Below are 17,534 nucleotides of genomic sequence, written 5' to 3' on the forward strand. Positions count from 1 at the left end.
CATTATATTTTCATGTGCTTCAGCTCAAATAACACAAGTTTATTAGTCATAGTTTAGTTAATCTTGTTCTTCAGTTTTAGTTATATCTTGTTATCAGAGATGTTTCAGCATAGACTAAGTTAAGCAAATTTGCTAAAATACCTAATGTAGAAAAATTATTTACCTTCACATTAATAAAATACTATTCTAGAAAACACTGAGAGACATTAAGACCAGATCAAAGCTGTCTGATCTATATTTTCTAAATAATTGGTGTAACAAAAAAAGAAAAGATTGTTGAAATGGTTACGTAGCATGTGTAAAGTATGTTACATACTGATTCTTTCTTCGAAAAGGTGTTCAAACTTCATTTCCAAACAATATAGCTCAAATCATTGTTATTTCATTGATAACATTTAATTATATCATTTTATTAAATTTTAGTGGTATCTTGTTTCCTGAAATGTTGGCTGTGGTTATGGTTAATATTATGCAAATTAGCTAAACATACCTATTTTGAAGTAAAAATGTTACCATCAGTGTTTACAAAATACTATTTAAGAGAGCACTGAGAGACTTTCAGAACAGATCAAAAGTGTTTGGTACATTTAAATTGATTTGAAACTTAAAAATATTATTTTCTAATAAAATTTTGTCATTTTGTAAGGTTCTCATCAATATTCATGAATATGCAAATTAGGTAATTGATAGAAAATGCTGCTTTTTAAAGACCAATGTCTTAGCTCCAGTTTGACACCATTTTTATTGTTTTATCACCAAAACTGACCAAAATATGACTGATTATCCTTTATATTTTCGTATTTTCCAAAAAAGAAAGGTTGCCATAGAAACAGTGAAAACTTTTGTAGTTTCATGGGAACATTTTTTATTTCGAAAGGGTTGGTCCTACCGAACAATTTGGTACCTATGAACAAATGTCTAGGGGTGGTGCATGGTAGACTCTATTGGTCCCATACCTATTAGGAGTCTTATACATTAAGCGTCCTAATCTTTACACATTTGATTTTTGTTTTAATGCAATAGAGAAGGCAAACTTGAAAAAATTTTATCTTAAAGGCGCTCGCTACAGTTTTTCCAGACGGGTCGATATTTACCCCAACACCGTGTCAATTTAGTTGTGTTTCTAATCGATGTAGCTCATTGCAGAGTTGGAGCGGTCTTTTTTTGCATGCCCGGAAGTGATTTTCTAATGTTGCGTACGGCAAAAAATCGCAAATTATTGTATGTTCGCATGCATTTAATGTATAATATGGATAATATACTGACTAAAGGTTAGGATAAGTATCACCATGGTTACAAAATATATACATGTAAAGTACTTTTAGTTCAAATTGCTACAATCCGACATATACTGTAATCTAAGTCTGTAATTTAAAGCGGTGCTCCAACTCTGTTTCTAATCCCGTACCGTACCCATACCGTACCCATACCGTATATCCGTATTCGTAAACTATAGGTGTTGTTCGGAGAAAGGCGGAAACCGTCATCGTTCTATGACATCAAAATCCTTCAGAAACACCTTATTAAGCTTAATTAAGCAATCTGCCGTTTGATAATTTGATATATCTCTTAGTCATTTGCTGAAACACTGAAAGAGTATTTCATACCAAAGTGCGTTGTATAAATGCCCGCCACAAACCACCCCGTTGTAATTTGATTTAAGCGAAATCTAATAGGGTGACCGATCAATTTTCTTTAGACTAGGTAGACATAACCAAAGGTATGTGCAGAGTTTGATTAAATTCTATTATGTAAAACTCGATAAAATAGCAGAAGTACCAACTTAAAATTGACAAAAATATGCAAAAATAGCCCTTGGGTCTGCTGAACAAGTATTCCTTTCTTTACAAAATCATTTTCTTTTGATATCTCTGAGCATGTTTCAAATAGATATATTGTTTTCCGTTATAAAAATGCTTAGATATCAAATTTATGCTGATTATTGTACTTTACTGAAATAAATTTTAGGATTATAGAAATTTTGAAAAATGTTAAAAATTGCACCATATCTAGGGGCAAATTAAATTGAAACAAAGCTGGTGACCTAGTACATGTATTTTTATTTCATTTGTCAATACATCATAACATGATCTTTTAATACAAAACATTTCATCAAAATCTATTATTGAGAAAAAAAGTACGAAACTGTAGCGAGCGTCCTTAAAATTTTATTCAAGTTTTAAGTATATATACTTTTGACGAGTGAATATGGTGTGAAACATGTTTAACGTCAATTCACTCTAAACACATTAAACAACAATATTAATACCAACCAAACTTACAGCAGATACATCTGTGTTCAAAATGATATTAATTAAACATTGAAGTTAAGGTAGATGTATATGTAGTTATATCACGTTTTCACATTACAGCTGTAGCTTAGCTTCGATGTGTGTTTGTTTGTGTCATGTTGCATACAATTATCGAATTTCTGTGTAATGTAGCGGGTGTAATTTTGCTAATAAAGGACGACAAACATGTTGGTCTGAAAGATATTGTATTCATAATCATTATGAAATAAACAAAATGAGTGAAAGCTTGTGCAAAATACTTTACAGTGCGACGATTTCTTGTGGTTATCATTTTCTCCAATGCTTCATAACCATTTAAAGGTTCGGTGTGGGGCAGATATACCAAGTCATACAATTAATCTGCAAAATGAGTTATATATATTATGACATATAGATAAATCACACTGTCTTAAATTGAAGAATCTTTGTATCAAGTTAACTAAATATCAGATAACTTGTCACTGAATGAACATTGATAGTTGACAGTTCTCAGTTTGGCCGAATTTCAGTGCCTCGGGTTTTTAGTCACAACTGTCTATAAGAAATCAAGAAACTCGATGATAGCATTAATTAATCTGATAATAACTGCTCTTTTGTGTTAATCCTACAAATGTGGCAGTGAAACAAAAGAAACGACAATGTGTGATAAATGTTTACTTTTTACAAAACCAATGCTTGTTTACAGCTGATCTAAAATATATAAGTAATATGTGACGACGTTTTAATACTGTACAATTAATCGTCATACAAGTCTAAATTATGAAAATACTATGAATTGTATATAATGTAATACTATAAATATCAATATTAAAACTTACGAGATAAAACTAATTCTAACACGACCAGCAAATAACCTAAAAACATGTAGAGCAAAATCTATCTCAGGTTATTCTGCAATAAACCACTTGCGTGCAATGACGTCATCCGATACAGGGGCGTAGCACGGTCGTAAAAAGTAGTTATCATTTTTTCTAACACTGTTGATACTAGTATGTCGTGTTAGAATCGAAATAATAAGCTCCCGAGTGTGACTTATCGTAGAATAACCCCAATTTTTCGTCCTTATGCGAAACAATATGTCACTCAGGCCTACGGCCTTCGTGATATATTCTTACGCATAATAACTCAAAACTCGGGTTATTCTACGGTAAACCACGTTTGGGAACTTATTATTTCTTAAGTATTCATAATATTCACTTATGATTCGATATTTAGAACTTTATTATCTCGAAATTCCGGCTATATCCAAGATATATTCAAGTCCGACTCATCTGCACAACCTATCATTTTAAGTAGAATTTCAGTTATCTCGAACTAACTCGCTCAAATGGTTTGGAATTTTAAAAGAACTTTGTAACATTTGGCACTGTAAGATGTGATTTCACATTCACAAAAAAATAGAAACTGCCTCCGCAAACAAAATACCTATCTACATTGTAATCAAACAGAACAAAGACATAAAACTTTATGACTAATTGTGTATCACTTTCATGTTGTCGTGAAGAAAACAAATGTATTAGAACATTCGTGTAATGTCTTATTTCTGTTTTATTTTATTTTGTTTTTACGGCGCACGAACAAAGTACATGTTTAAATATTTGATTACACATCTTATTTACATCAAATCAGAATATGAGGTATGGAATAAAAAATTTCATGACTGCCATACTAGAATCCTCTCACTCGTCTTTTACGATCAAGCAAGGATAAATCAGTATTTCCATTCCTCATGTATGCATCAACTCTCCCAATAGGCTCATTTCTGTTTGTGTACGCAAACTCGGAAAATCGAAGATATTTTAAAGGTCAAAGTTCAAAAATGATAGAAACATGTATAACGCATATTTACAATACGTATATGAATGCTCCTTCAAACAATTCCATGCAAACTGAAATAGCTGTAAATTTTGTGAGGAAAGACATGTACTTTGTGAGGAAAGGTATGTACGAGCATTATATGTAAATATTATATTTTAAAAATCGAACAATTTCTTTATATATCTCAATACAAACATCACGCATTAACAATTCATGTACGCAAAACGTCTTGACTGAAATCAATTTTGTAATACGTTTTATCATACTATGATGTCAGTCAGTTTATGTCATAACTAGGAGTAATACAATACCAAAAAAAGCACACAGTAATGTCTGTAAGTTAACAATGAACAAGTTTAACTATTTGGAAAGAAAATCATAGAAACACAGTGACGTTTATATATTTTCCTAAGTATATTCTGTCTGAAATTATTTGAAAAATGTTATGCAAGCCCGTCGAACACCGTTCCACATTAACAGATTATTACTTTTGAGCTAATAAAATATTACTGCGCCAAGAGAATTTCACTTGCAATAACTTTTCTTTCCCCAACAATGGATATATCAAATAATAAAAGGTAAGAGTAACTTCCATGGAAGCACAGAACATCCCAAGCACAGACAGAGAACAATGCATAGACTGAACCATGCATTGCAAAGTAGGTCCGCAGCAAAAAGAGACTTTAGCGGGAAAATATACCAGACGGGTTGCTTAAAAAATCCAACAACTAGTACATTCTAATCAAATCAAAAACAAAAATTGGTAAGGGGTAGATGGAAGGTTCGGGGTGTCGGGGGAAGTGGGGAAAAAGCAATGTTTATGGCTTATCTATTATTTATTATTTTGCCAAATAAAAATTTATGGTCTGAAAACAACTAAAAGGCAATAATTCTGTTGCATGTGTACCACCGCCATAAAGTAATCTACATTTGTGTGGTTTCATGAAGATCCATCAATAGGTTACTCAGAGTCATAAATCCCTATTTTGTACCAAATCAAGGAGCACATTCTGTTTTTAATAGGTCGAGGGGTATTACAGTACATGTGAACAAAGGTCATTAGCTAACAAATAATCGTGTAAGGTATTGTGATTGCAGCTAACTTACCTTTTGAATAACAGGCATTTTCGCTTTCGGACAGATTCAAGGACTGACGCCAAATACATATCCCTTTACCTTTGGCGGGGGATGATAAAATATTTGTTACATATACAACAGTATCTTGTAATCAAAGGAACACTTATGTAACGCAGATGTTCCATGCGCATTGCCAACACATTGCTCAGATGATCTGTGCGAAATGATGAATGCTGTATTTCTAAGCATGCAGTTGCTGTCTTTAAAAATAGACAATTTCAGTCTAACATACCAACTAAACAGGTTAAAATTATTTATATGACTGAAAATCTATCAATTGGATTATAATTATTAAACATTTTTATATGTTTAGCACTGGTGACAATCTTGTGTGACAGATTTAAAAAATATTTCACCGCATCCGCACAGTCTGGTCAGGATCCATGCTGTTAGTTAATGGTTTCTCTAATTGCAATAGGCTTTGAAAGCGAACAGCATGGATCCTGACCAGATTGCGCGGAAGCGCAGGCTGGTCTGGATCCATGCTGGTCGCAAAGCCACTATGTTGGTTTTCTCATGGCGCGGCTCATATTGACCTGTTTAGTTGGTATGTTAGACTGAAAGTGTCTATTTTTAAAGACAGCACTCTTTGACATGGTAACATAGTATATTAACATAATAAGACACAGTTTTGACAAGTTAACACAATGCATTGACAAGATATAATAGCTTTTTGACAACACACTTTGACATAATAACATAGTATTTAACATAATAAGACACTTTTTCGACAAGTGAACACAATAATTTGACATAATAACATGCCTGGTTAACATGATAAGACACTATGTGGATATGTCAACATCGCACATTGACAAGATAACATAGCTTTTTAACATGATAGCAAGCTCCTAGACAATATCACACGGTACCTTACATGGCTAGTTAACATAACAAGACACTGTCTGGGTCAGTTAATATCACACTTTGACAAGATAACATAGCTTTTTAAGGACGCTCGCTACAGTTTCGTATTTTCTTTCTCAATAATAGATTTTGACGAGAAATTTTATATTAAAAGATCATGTTATGATGTATTGACAAATGAAATAAAAATACTAGGTCACCAGCTTTGTTTCAATTTAATTTGCCCCTAGATATGGTGCTATTTTTAACATTTTTCAAAATTTCTATAATCCTAAAATATATTTCAGTAAAGAACAATAATCAGCGAAAATTTGATTTCTAAGCATTTTTATAACGGAAAACAATATATCTATTTGAAACATGCTCAGAGAAATCAAAAGAAAATGATTTTGTAAAGAAAGGAATACTTGTTCAGCAGACCCAAGGGCTATTTTTGCATATTTTTGTCATTTTTAAGTTGGTACTTCTGCTATTTTATCGAGTTTCACATGATAGAATTTAATCAAACTCTGCACATACCTTTGGTAATGTCTACCTAATCTAAAACAAAAAGAAAATTGATAGGTCACCATACTAGATTTCGCTTAAATCAAATTACAACGAGGGTGGGTGTGGCGGCGTTTATACAATGCAGGTTGGTACGAAATACGCTTTCAGTGTTTGAGCAAATAACTTAGAGATATATCAAATTATCAAACGGCAGATTTCTTAATAAGCGGATTTTAAGGAGTTTCTGAAGCATTTTGATGTCAAAGAACGATGAAAGTTTCCGCCTTTCCCCGAACAAAACCTATAGTTTACGAATACGGATGTACGGTATGGATACGGTACGGGATTAGAAACAGCTGTGACTCAATGCAGAGTTGAAGCGCTGGTATAAATAACAGACTCCAGTATATGCCGGACTGAAGCAATTTGAACTAAATGTACTTCAAATGTATATATTTTATTACCATGGTGATACTTACCCTAACATTTAGTCAGTATATTAAACATATTTTACATTAAATGCATGCGAACATACAATAATTTGCGAATTTTTGCCGTACGCGACATTAGATAATCCCTACCGGGCATGCGCAGAAAACAGCTCCAACTCTGTAGTGAGCTACATTGATAAGAAACACAACCAAATTGGCACGGTGTTGGGGTAAATATCGACCCTGTAACGAGTGCCTTTAACAGAATAAAACGTTTTTTGGAAAAGCTAACGCCTTAAAATTGACAAGATAACATGGTTAGTTAACATAATAAGACACTGTTTCGACACCACATTTTTATATTATAAATGGCCTTATCTATTTATAAATGTTACTTTTGTGTTCATATTATTGACTGTATACATAAATTGTCAATTCAACACAGATGAAAAAAAAGGTCCATGGAAACTTTTCAAATGATGTTGACGCTTGCATGATTGCGTTCTATATTTTCAAAAGATCTTCTTGTCAAGTTTTGGGGTTTACTTTCAAAGGTCACAATATATCAGGTATCTTCCAAGAAGTGTACTACTGTAATAATTGTTGTTCCTGGATTTACTGTGTTACCCCAACTTGTTACACTGCTGTCAACTTGAACTTGTTGCGCTACTTGGAATTGCTGCGCAACTTGGACTTGTTGCGCTTACTGGACTTGCTGCTCTTACTGGACATGCTGCACAACTTGGACTCGCTGCGTAACTTGGACTAGCTGGACTTACTGGACATGCTGCACAACTTGGACTTGCTGTGCAACCTGGACTTGCTCCTCTTACTGGACTTGTTACACAAATTGGACTTGTTGCGCAACTTGGACTCGCTGCGCTTACTGGACTTGCTCCTAAAATTGGACATTTTGCGCAACCTGGACTTGCTGCGCTTACGGGACTTGCTCCTTAACTTGGACTTGCTGCGCAACCTGGACTTGCTGCGCTTACGGGACTTACTCCTCTTATTGGACTTGCTGCGCCAACTGGACTAGCAGCGCTTACTGTACTTGCTTCTCTTACTGAACTTGCTGTCCAACCGTGATTTGCTGCGCTCACTGCACCTGCTCTTCTTATTTGACTTGCTGCGCAACCTGGACTTACTGGATTTATTCCTCTTACTGGACTTGCGGCGCAACCTGTACTTCGTGCGCTTACTGGACTTGCTCCTCTTACTGGACTTGATGTGCAACCTGGATCTGTTGGACTTGCTGGATTTGCTGCTTTTCCTAAAGTACTGCGCAACTTGGACTTGCTGCGCCTGTTGGACTTGCTGAAACTCTTAAGTTTCGTAAATAACAATACTGGTGTTTTCTTTTTGGACCTGAATTTTTTTCTTTTCTTTTTTATTTCTAATCCATTTCAAGTATAAATACAAAACGCGCGAACTTTAAAGAGAGACGCCATTGTGACGTTGGACTAATAAAAACAGCAAACACAAAATGGCGGCAAATTGTGTTTGTTTCTACAAATAAATTGGTTATTTTTTACACTTATTAAGAAGAAAAAGTAGACAGAAATTTAACTCATCCGAAATAAGTGAATCAATGAGATATGTCGTGATATTAGGTACTATAAATGTTATATTGTCATTTGAAGGGCGTTACACTGGTGAAAATTATGAATAGCAAGGTGGCAAAAGGGTAAACATTAAAGTACTTTAGTATTTGCAATACGTATAAAGGGAAACAGGGTGTGAAATTAAAATAAATATAATTGCACATCGAAAGTTGTTTGATGTTAATGCCATAGGACGAAATGACTCGAGTGCGAAATTAGTGTAGTTGTTGCGCAGTTACTTTCCCTTGCTAATAGAACGCCATTATTACCTTGAAAGGCGCAATTTCTTTCCGCAGTCATAAAATAGGGGCTAAGAGGTTTGTAGATGTGAAAAATTAATAATTTATTTATCATATGTGCGCAGCCTATGATTGCTGATTTTGTATACTAAATTTTGATCAATTTATTATTGTTAACAGCATTTTGGAGGTTCTTTTCCAGTTTTTCACGTGAACTGTTTGGCAAGATTCTATTGGTCGCAATAAAGTCATCGAAAACTAAAAAGTGAATTAAGCCTCTCCTGAACAGACTAAAAACCCATTCGCCTCCGGAAAGGGTTACTGGCCGCCACAGGGAAAAACTCTGTGAAAGAAGTTTCTGGAAATTTCTGAAAAACAGCATCAATACAAGGTTGAAAATGTACAGCATCGAGACAAGGCTGTAATGTAACTCTAGTCTTCATGAGTAATGACAGACTGTAATAATATATAAAGCAAGCTGCTTCGTCAACTTGATTGAAGGTACACCGGCGTTCAAACCAATTTTCTGAACAATAGCAAGGAAAGTTCTTGAAATTGTCAGTCGACAAAGACATTCTTCCAGAAAGAAATGTTACTGTCATACAAAATGGTGCAGACACTCATGAAAGATTCATATACTAGTTACAACGAAATATTGAAGACATTGTGAAAAGATATAAAAAGGTCGCGATATACATTTGGATTGGTACCTGTAATTTAACGAAAAAGATCCAGAAATTCATTCATTTAAAGGACGATCCAGTTTCAGTTATGAAAACTGAATTGAAACATTTTGACATTTTGGCAGATCAGTATGCCGATGTGAAAGTAACTTTCGTTCACGTGTCATACTATTCCATACAGCATTGGAACAGTATTAAAGGTCACCCAAATGAGCAAATATTTAGAAAGGACGATCAGACGCTAACCAGTTACATTGACCAGATAAACAGTTTCATTGATGAATTGAATTTCTAGGCCAAGGCTAAATTAAGATCTTGGATGGGGGTCAAAGGAAAAACAGGATGGAATTCATCCGTCATCAAGATTGGCAAAGTCGTGGTGGATATCGCTGTGCAAAGTCATAGTTCGTGAATGTTCCTGGCAGCCGGCAGCTGGTTATTGATTCTAAGTCAGTAGATTTCAATGGTAAAGGTGTAACAGAGAAACGCATAAGTGTAAGACCTGTAGAACTAGGATTCATGGAGCTTGCTAAGGCATTATCTGAACAAGTAAGTTTAAAAAAACGATCCCCACATGAACCCAGTATTTTTCTCTTTTTTGTGTGTGGTGGTGGGGGTGGGGGGGGGGGGTGTACTTTGAAATACCCAGCCTGGAAGGTCGCCTTTCAGACCTTGATCGAAGAGCGAAGTATCTCTTCTTCTTCCCAAAAGATCCATAAGAAATACATTGGGAGCCTGTTAAGAATGTTACTGAAAGTTAGTTCGTGTTTTCGTCTGGTGATTCATATGAAGAAGCTAAGAAATTGTTAGACGAAATGTATGGTTACCCATATGTCTTGGCTAATGCGTTTCGTGACAAGTTAGAAAAATGGCCTAATATTTCTTCAAAAAAGAGAAAAGTGGAAACTTCACAGGTCGCTCAAGTATGGTCATGGTTTTTTCTTCCTTGTTTTTACGACGGTTTGCAGATTTCATGCGGCCGTGTGACACTACAATGCATAGCAAATACAGTCTTCGGTGTCTTGATGATGATCGAGAAAACCGGAAGTCATTGCTTAAGCTTCTGGTTGTTACATGTTGGAATCTTCAGTCGTAAAGGAACAAAAGGGTTCATTCCCAACTTTTTCTAAGTTTGTTTATTTCATTGTCAATAAGGCAAAGATTGCCTGTGATCCATTTACTAACTTCTTTGCAATCTTTAAAGGTTGATCAAGCACATTCTGAACCAGAAGGAACCAGAAAGGTTTGAAAGGCGTTACAGGCAAAAGATAATATGTGAGGGTAGATACAACAAATCAACCGCTCAGGGGCCATTCTAATTTCATAGAAACCAAATTTAAATCCCCTGTTTCTCCAAATCAAATACATGTAAATGCTATCTCTGTAAAAAGAATCATGACAGATGAATGTATCTACTTTTTCAGATGACAAAAGGGCCTTTGTGAAGGAAAACAGCTAATGTTGCTTGTTTCAGTCTAAGTTTTGTTTCAAGGCAGTGCATAAAAGGGGAAGCAATGCAAAACATGCTCCAAAGATACTACTTCTCTGCTTGGTGACGTATCAAATCGGAAAAAGCAGGCAAGCGATTCCAGAGGTGACCACAATAACAATCCAGCGGCAGGTAACCAGTCACATAGCCCATTGTCTAATTCGAACCAGCTGAAATCCCTTTCCAATGTTTCTTTCTTGAACAACACTGATACCTGTTTCAAATGTTTTATGATAGTGTAAGTGTTTGTATCTCATATAGATAATCGTGACTAAGAGTTGCTTGTGCATGCGCTTCTTGATTCGCAGTCTCGGTCCTACATGTCAGAAACTTGGAACTTCGGGCATAGAGGACAAGCTCCTCCTTTCCACCATGCATGCTGAACATCGTACTTTCGCTAGTAAAAAGGTTAAGGGATTAGTAGTGCGTGAGTTTGTCTGGATATCCCAAATGCTTATTCAAGAAATATTATACCTGATAACAGATCACATATTCCGTCGCCACAGATGGCCAGGAGATGGCCGTACTTAGAAGATATTGCAGATCTGATGCCAAATAATGACTGCGAAGTAGACCTTCTTATCGGTTATGAATGTTCGATAGCCCTGCTCTCACGTGAGTTGATTGCTTCAGTTGATTATGGTCCTAACGCACAGCGGACTGACTTAGGTTAAAGTATAGTAGATGTCGTAGGTTCTGTCAACACTTCTTGCTGTAGTGATGAGACCGGCGACAGCCATCGTGTGATCTCCTGTGAAATCCCTACCAATTTATACGAAAGTAAACAGAAGGCTGTTGGACCTACCCACACCCTGTTAACTATTCTAAACAGTGTCAAAGAGCTCGTAAACCCAAATGAGGTTGTAAAAATGACAGAGTTAGAATTCAGTGAGTACACAAACTCGAGAAAAACCTCCCTTTTTCGGGAAGACCAAAGATTCATTTCAGTGTGGCAAGAAGGTATTCACATAACAGATGGACATTATGAAATGCTGTTACCCTTTAGTTTATACTAATTTGTTTTAGCCCGATTGTGAAGAAAGCTTCAAGCATATTGGAACCACTCGAGAGTCCGCCTCCTGGAAAACCAATACTGGTGTCATATGAGAAGTCATGGTTGTGACCCCAGTGGGGCTCGAACCCACGACCCCCTGGATTGAGCGGCCGACACCTTATCCACTAGACCACCGCTCCCCTTTAAAGTTGATGTTCCCCACTTACCAAACAATAAACTGTCCGCTCTTTACCGGCTAAGGCAGTTACAAACAAGGTTTGACAAATACCCTTTGTAGGAAGCTTGTTATATTACCTTCATAGAAGAATGGACATGTTGAGAAAGTTCCAGATGGTGAAACTGGACGCAGTGATGGAAGAGGGTGGTATATTCCTCACCATGTGGTGTACCACCTACAGAAACCGGATTAGCTTAAGGTGGTATTTGACTGTAGTGTGCAATACAAGGACAGATCCCTCAATACTCATTTACTGCAGGGAACTGATTTGAGTGGTAACTTGGCTGAAGTTCTTTGCAGGTTTCGTAAAGAAGCTGTCACCTTCAAATGTGACATCCAGCAGATATTTCATCAATTCAGGGCCAATCAAGAACATAGAGATTACCTACGATTTTTATGGTGAAAGGATTACAGTTGTGGTGTTGCTGTCTATCGAATGACGGTTCACTTATTTGGAGCTGCGTCAGACCCTGAATGTGCTAGTTTTGCTCTAAAACAAGTAGCCTCAGATAATGAAGCTGAGTTTGATTCTGATGTCACACATTTTATCAGACGAGATTTTTATTGATAACGGGCTGAAATCGGTGCCTTCTGATAAGGACGCTATCATTGCTATCATTTTGAAGCAAAGAAATGTGCTCTAAGGGTGGTTTGCATTTGCTTAAATTTGTGTCTAGTTCAAATGTAGTGATTAATCATATACCTGTCGAAGGCCGATCACGCCGATTGCAAGATGTCGATTTGTTGCATGACGATTTGCCATTTGAACGGGCTTACGTATCATGTGGTGTGTGCAATCTGATACCTTTCAATTTTGCATAACTCTAAAGGACAAACCCATTTCACGACGTGGTGTATAGCCGACCTTGAGTTCAGTTTATAACCCACTGGCACCTGTCATTTTAAAAGGCAAACAGCTGCTTCAGCAAATGTGTAGAAACCAGACTGATTGAGACAGTCCGCTTCTCGATTATTATATGCCCAAATGAGAGAAATGGCGAAACGCTTTCAAGCTGCAGACGTTGCAAGTCAAAAGGTGTGTGAAGCCTGTGTAGTGTTGTCAAATATGTGAACTGCGTGGCTTCTCAGATACTAGTTCAAAAGCTTATGGTCAGTGTTAATACTTGAGACTAAAAGACTCTGCCAACAATGTACACTGTTCTTTGTTGTTGGGGAAATCAAGAGTCACGCCCTTAAAACAAATAACAATACCTCGTTTAGAACTTAATGCTGCATTCGTTTCAATCAAGGTCAGTCAAAATGATGCAACTCGAACTAGATCTAGATCATGTTGAGCAGTGGTATTGGACAGATAGTCATGTTATTCTGGACTACATTTCGAATGAGTTCCGTAGATTCCACGTGTTTGTCGCAAATAGAGTACAAAATTTTATAGATTATACAGAGCCCAAGCAGTGGAGATATGTTCGAACGAACGACAACCCAGCTGACATTGCATCAAAAGGGAGGTAACGTCGCACCGATACATTTTAGGTCATATGGCGAAATTCCAGCTTTGATGGTGGAGGAAGACCCCAGGTGCCCCTCCGTGCATTATTTCATCACGAGCGGGCACCTGGGTAGAACCACCGACTTTCCATAAGCCAGCTAGATGGCTTCCTCACATGAAGAATTCAACGCCCCGAGTGAGGCCCGAACCCACATCGATGAGAGGCAAGTGATTTGAAGTCAGCGACCTTAACCACTCGGCCATGGAGGCCCTTGTTGACATAACTCGCATTAAAGGTTTATCACCAAATGATCCCGAGTTAAGACGCCTTACTTCTGGTGAAGTTTGCCCTAGGCCTGGGATTCTTGAAGTATTGAATTCTTTTCAGATTGGAATCGCGCTAAGAGAGATATTGCAGTTTGTCTTAGGCTCAAAACATGCTTTCGCAACGATCCGTGAAATCGTCCCCAAAGTTGCCTTCTACAAATAATAGGAAGTTGGATTTAAAAGGTAACTATCTGCCAGTTCAAGTAGCAGAGGTTGAAAAGGCCGAAAGGGAGATAATCAAGTTAGTGCAAGTAGATGCCTTAAGTAAGGTGTATGAGTTGCTGTCCTATGCTACTTCCACTGGCAAAGGTCGCTATGATTAGATTTTACCATAACATTCGTGTATTATAAAGTTTAATCCATTTACCGATAAAAACGGTAATCATCAGAGTTGCCGGACGTCTTTCCAAATCGCAATATATCCTAGGTGAGAAGCACCCAATTATCCTTCCTGTAAAAGGACATGTCACTAGTCTTGTACTCAAGCATTTCTCTGAACGGGTTAAGCATCAAGGTCGCGGGATGACTATAAATGAAATAAGAACAAATGGGTTTTGACTTTACTGTCTTGTATATTATATCTCATTGTTTGTTCTGTCGTAAACTCAGAGGTCGTGTGCAAGATCAAAAGATGGCCGACTAACCTCCAGATAGAGTTGAACCTGCGCCTCCTTTTACGTATACTGGAATTGATTATTTTGGGCTATTCTACATTAAAGAAGGTAGAAAGGAAGTAAAGCGATATGGGGCTTTATTCACATGTTTGTCATGTCGAGCAGTACATTTAGAGGTTGCTAATTCATTGGACACTACTTCATTTATCAATCCTCTCAGTTTTTTCTTGAAAAGTCGTGATCCAGAGCGTTTCATTCGTTCCGATCGTTGCTCGAAATTTGTTGGAGCGGAGCACGAGCTCAGAGATGTCTTATTAGAAATGGATGTTTATCAGATCAGTCGGTATCTTCTTAATGGAGGGTGTGATTTTCAGTTCCAGATGAATGTTTCAAAATAAATTCCAACTGGATGACGAAACTCTCCGCAAGTTCATGTGCGCATCCATAGTGAGCAGCCGTCCGTTAAGTGTCCCAAATCTAAATGATCCTCTGCCTAATTAGCCTATTACACAAAACCACTTGCTCACTTGCAAATCCAAATTTATTTTGATTCCCTCCTCCTGGCAATTTCCAAAAATCTGAATAGTATTCGCGGAAACGTTGACGCAGAATACAATTCTTAGCAAATCAGTTCTGGATTAGGTTGAGAAAAGAATACTTAAGTAATCTACAAACAAGACGTAAATGTGTTTTTGAAAACTAAGAAGTTCTCAGTGAATTAAGCCTCTCCCGACCAGACTAAGAACATATCCGCCTCCGAAAAGGGATACTGGCCGCCACTTCGTTGATACTTCGTTTAAACTTTATTCTTAAACCTTTATAACATATAATTAAAAAAACCATTCTATTAAAGTAACATCCTAAATACATGTAGTAAATATACATACGGTTTATAGTAAATACCAGTTGGATTTTATATTAGATGGTATGCCTTGGGCACCGTGATTTTCTAAAGTAGAAAAGCTCAGTTTTCTCCCAACAGATACGATTATTAGCGAAAGATTCGTCTAGGATCATAACAAAGGTAATTCACAACAATGAAAAAACTAAACTCGGTATTTACTTACATATAGAAGAAAGTGTATAGGGTTTTGCTATAACTATGCAATGCAATATTCACATGTATAATTATCATGTATATGTACATTTATATACTAAAAACCGATATATTGTCAATGTATTTCACCCTTAATGAAGTGACGTAAATACACATTAGGTCTTTACAAAATATTCAATGCAAAATATAAAGCATTGCCTTCTGTATTTCATTGTGCATTCTAGCTTAAGATAATTTGCACAATTACTAATACATCTAAATTAAGGTGCATTTATATTCAATAACCTTGCAACGTGTGTAAGTAATGCCTTTCTTACGTTCTTTGCTTTTAATTATTTGTATTGAATGGCTTTATATATATTTCCCTTCAGGGGCTATAAAGAATATTTAATCTGAAAGAAATATTGCTGGCGTCATTTTTAGTTCTCGTTGTTTTCATACATGCTTATTTAAGATAGAACAGGCATGATAACTAAAAATACAAACTTCAACTATCTCTTTTAGATATATTTTAGCTAACATCAAAGTAAGCAGTCAGAAAAAATAATTAAGTTTTCATTTTCTGAAAGAGAGTTTTCATTGCAAGCACTGACATAACATGGAGAGGACAAGGATTTTCAAACGGTGTTCACCCAACTATTACACTCTATAAACATATTGTTTCCCTTGTGTAAAGAGAGCTTAGGGTTTAAGTCTCTACATAGAGTGAATTTCTTCTGTATGATTTTACGAATGTCAAAACATCAATTTATTTAGGGTATTATTTAAATATCATTTGATCACCTGTTTGACTATAAGGAATGGTTATTTTTCTCAACTAAAATGATAACAACAGCTGTTCTTGTCAAACAGGATGTACGAAAATGTTAGGAAAATATGACAAAATATAAACCATAAAAATTTATATCTGAAAATTAAATATGCTACACTGGAAACAATAAATGACTTCTTTTGAATTTATTCTTACCTCTTTATTAATAATCCTTTCAACTTCTATGAAATATTCTTGTTTATTTTCCTATTAAATTGCTTTTCAGATCGAAATGCACAGTGTTTATCCCACACGTGTGAAACAGATAACTATATATAACGCATATTGCGTGTTTTGGTAATACTATACTTTGCTGGCTTTATTTTACGGTTAAATTCCTTTTCGTTTAGATATCCACCCAACTCGATTACATAATTTTGCCTTGTAAAAAGACCCTTCACGGTCGTTAATGACGTATAAAGGATATTTATAGATTAAAAACATGTTTTTCTTTTGTTCGATTTATTTTAAATGTTTACATCAGATTGTTTTCATATTAGAAAACGTACACTAAACATCTAAAAAAGATGACAACTAATTTGTTATTTCTTTATTTTTGCTTTGCTACGTTAGATAAGAATAATTTGAAATTATCAAGACAAGAATTACCTAATATCTCTCTCTCTTTTAAAATGAAATATCTAATAAACATTTATTGAATGACTGGTCCGTTAATAGTCAATATAATTGGTTTAAACTATTTGTAACCACTCTCGAGTCCGCTTCCTCGGAAAGCCAGTACTAGTGTCATATAAGAAGGTGTGGTCGTGACCCCAGAGTGGCCCGAACCCACAAACCCAAGGTTGAGCGGCCGGCACCTAAACCACCACTCCCCTGACAAGATTATTGCCTGCAGTTCGAATGCCTGGCAAGCCATGGATAAGTTTTTATTACATGACATCAGACATTATTATATTCATATATTTTCTTCAAGTTTTGACTATAGCCAGCCAAAGTTTAGTGTTGAACTATTGACCAGTCAATAGCATAAACTA

General features: G+C 36.0%; 1 protein-coding gene across 1 annotated transcript in view; it reads right to left on the bottom strand.

The window, feature by feature from the left end:
• The window catches only part of LOC128559346 (uncharacterized), a 57,034-nt gene extending 40,076 nt beyond the window's left edge, over positions 1 to 16,958 (bottom strand). Inside the window, exon 1 of the mRNA XM_053550667.1 lies at positions 16,696 to 16,958. The gene's annotated coding sequence lies outside the window, so the exon portion shown is untranslated. The remainder of the gene's footprint in view (positions 1 to 16,695) is intronic.
• Between the last annotated feature and the right edge of the window lie 576 nt (positions 16,959 to 17,534).

This window comes from Mercenaria mercenaria, chromosome 9 (genome assembly GCF_021730395.1).
Source record: "Mercenaria mercenaria strain notata chromosome 9, MADL_Memer_1, whole genome shotgun sequence".
NCBI lineage: Eukaryota > Metazoa > Mollusca > Bivalvia > Venerida > Veneridae > Mercenaria > Mercenaria mercenaria.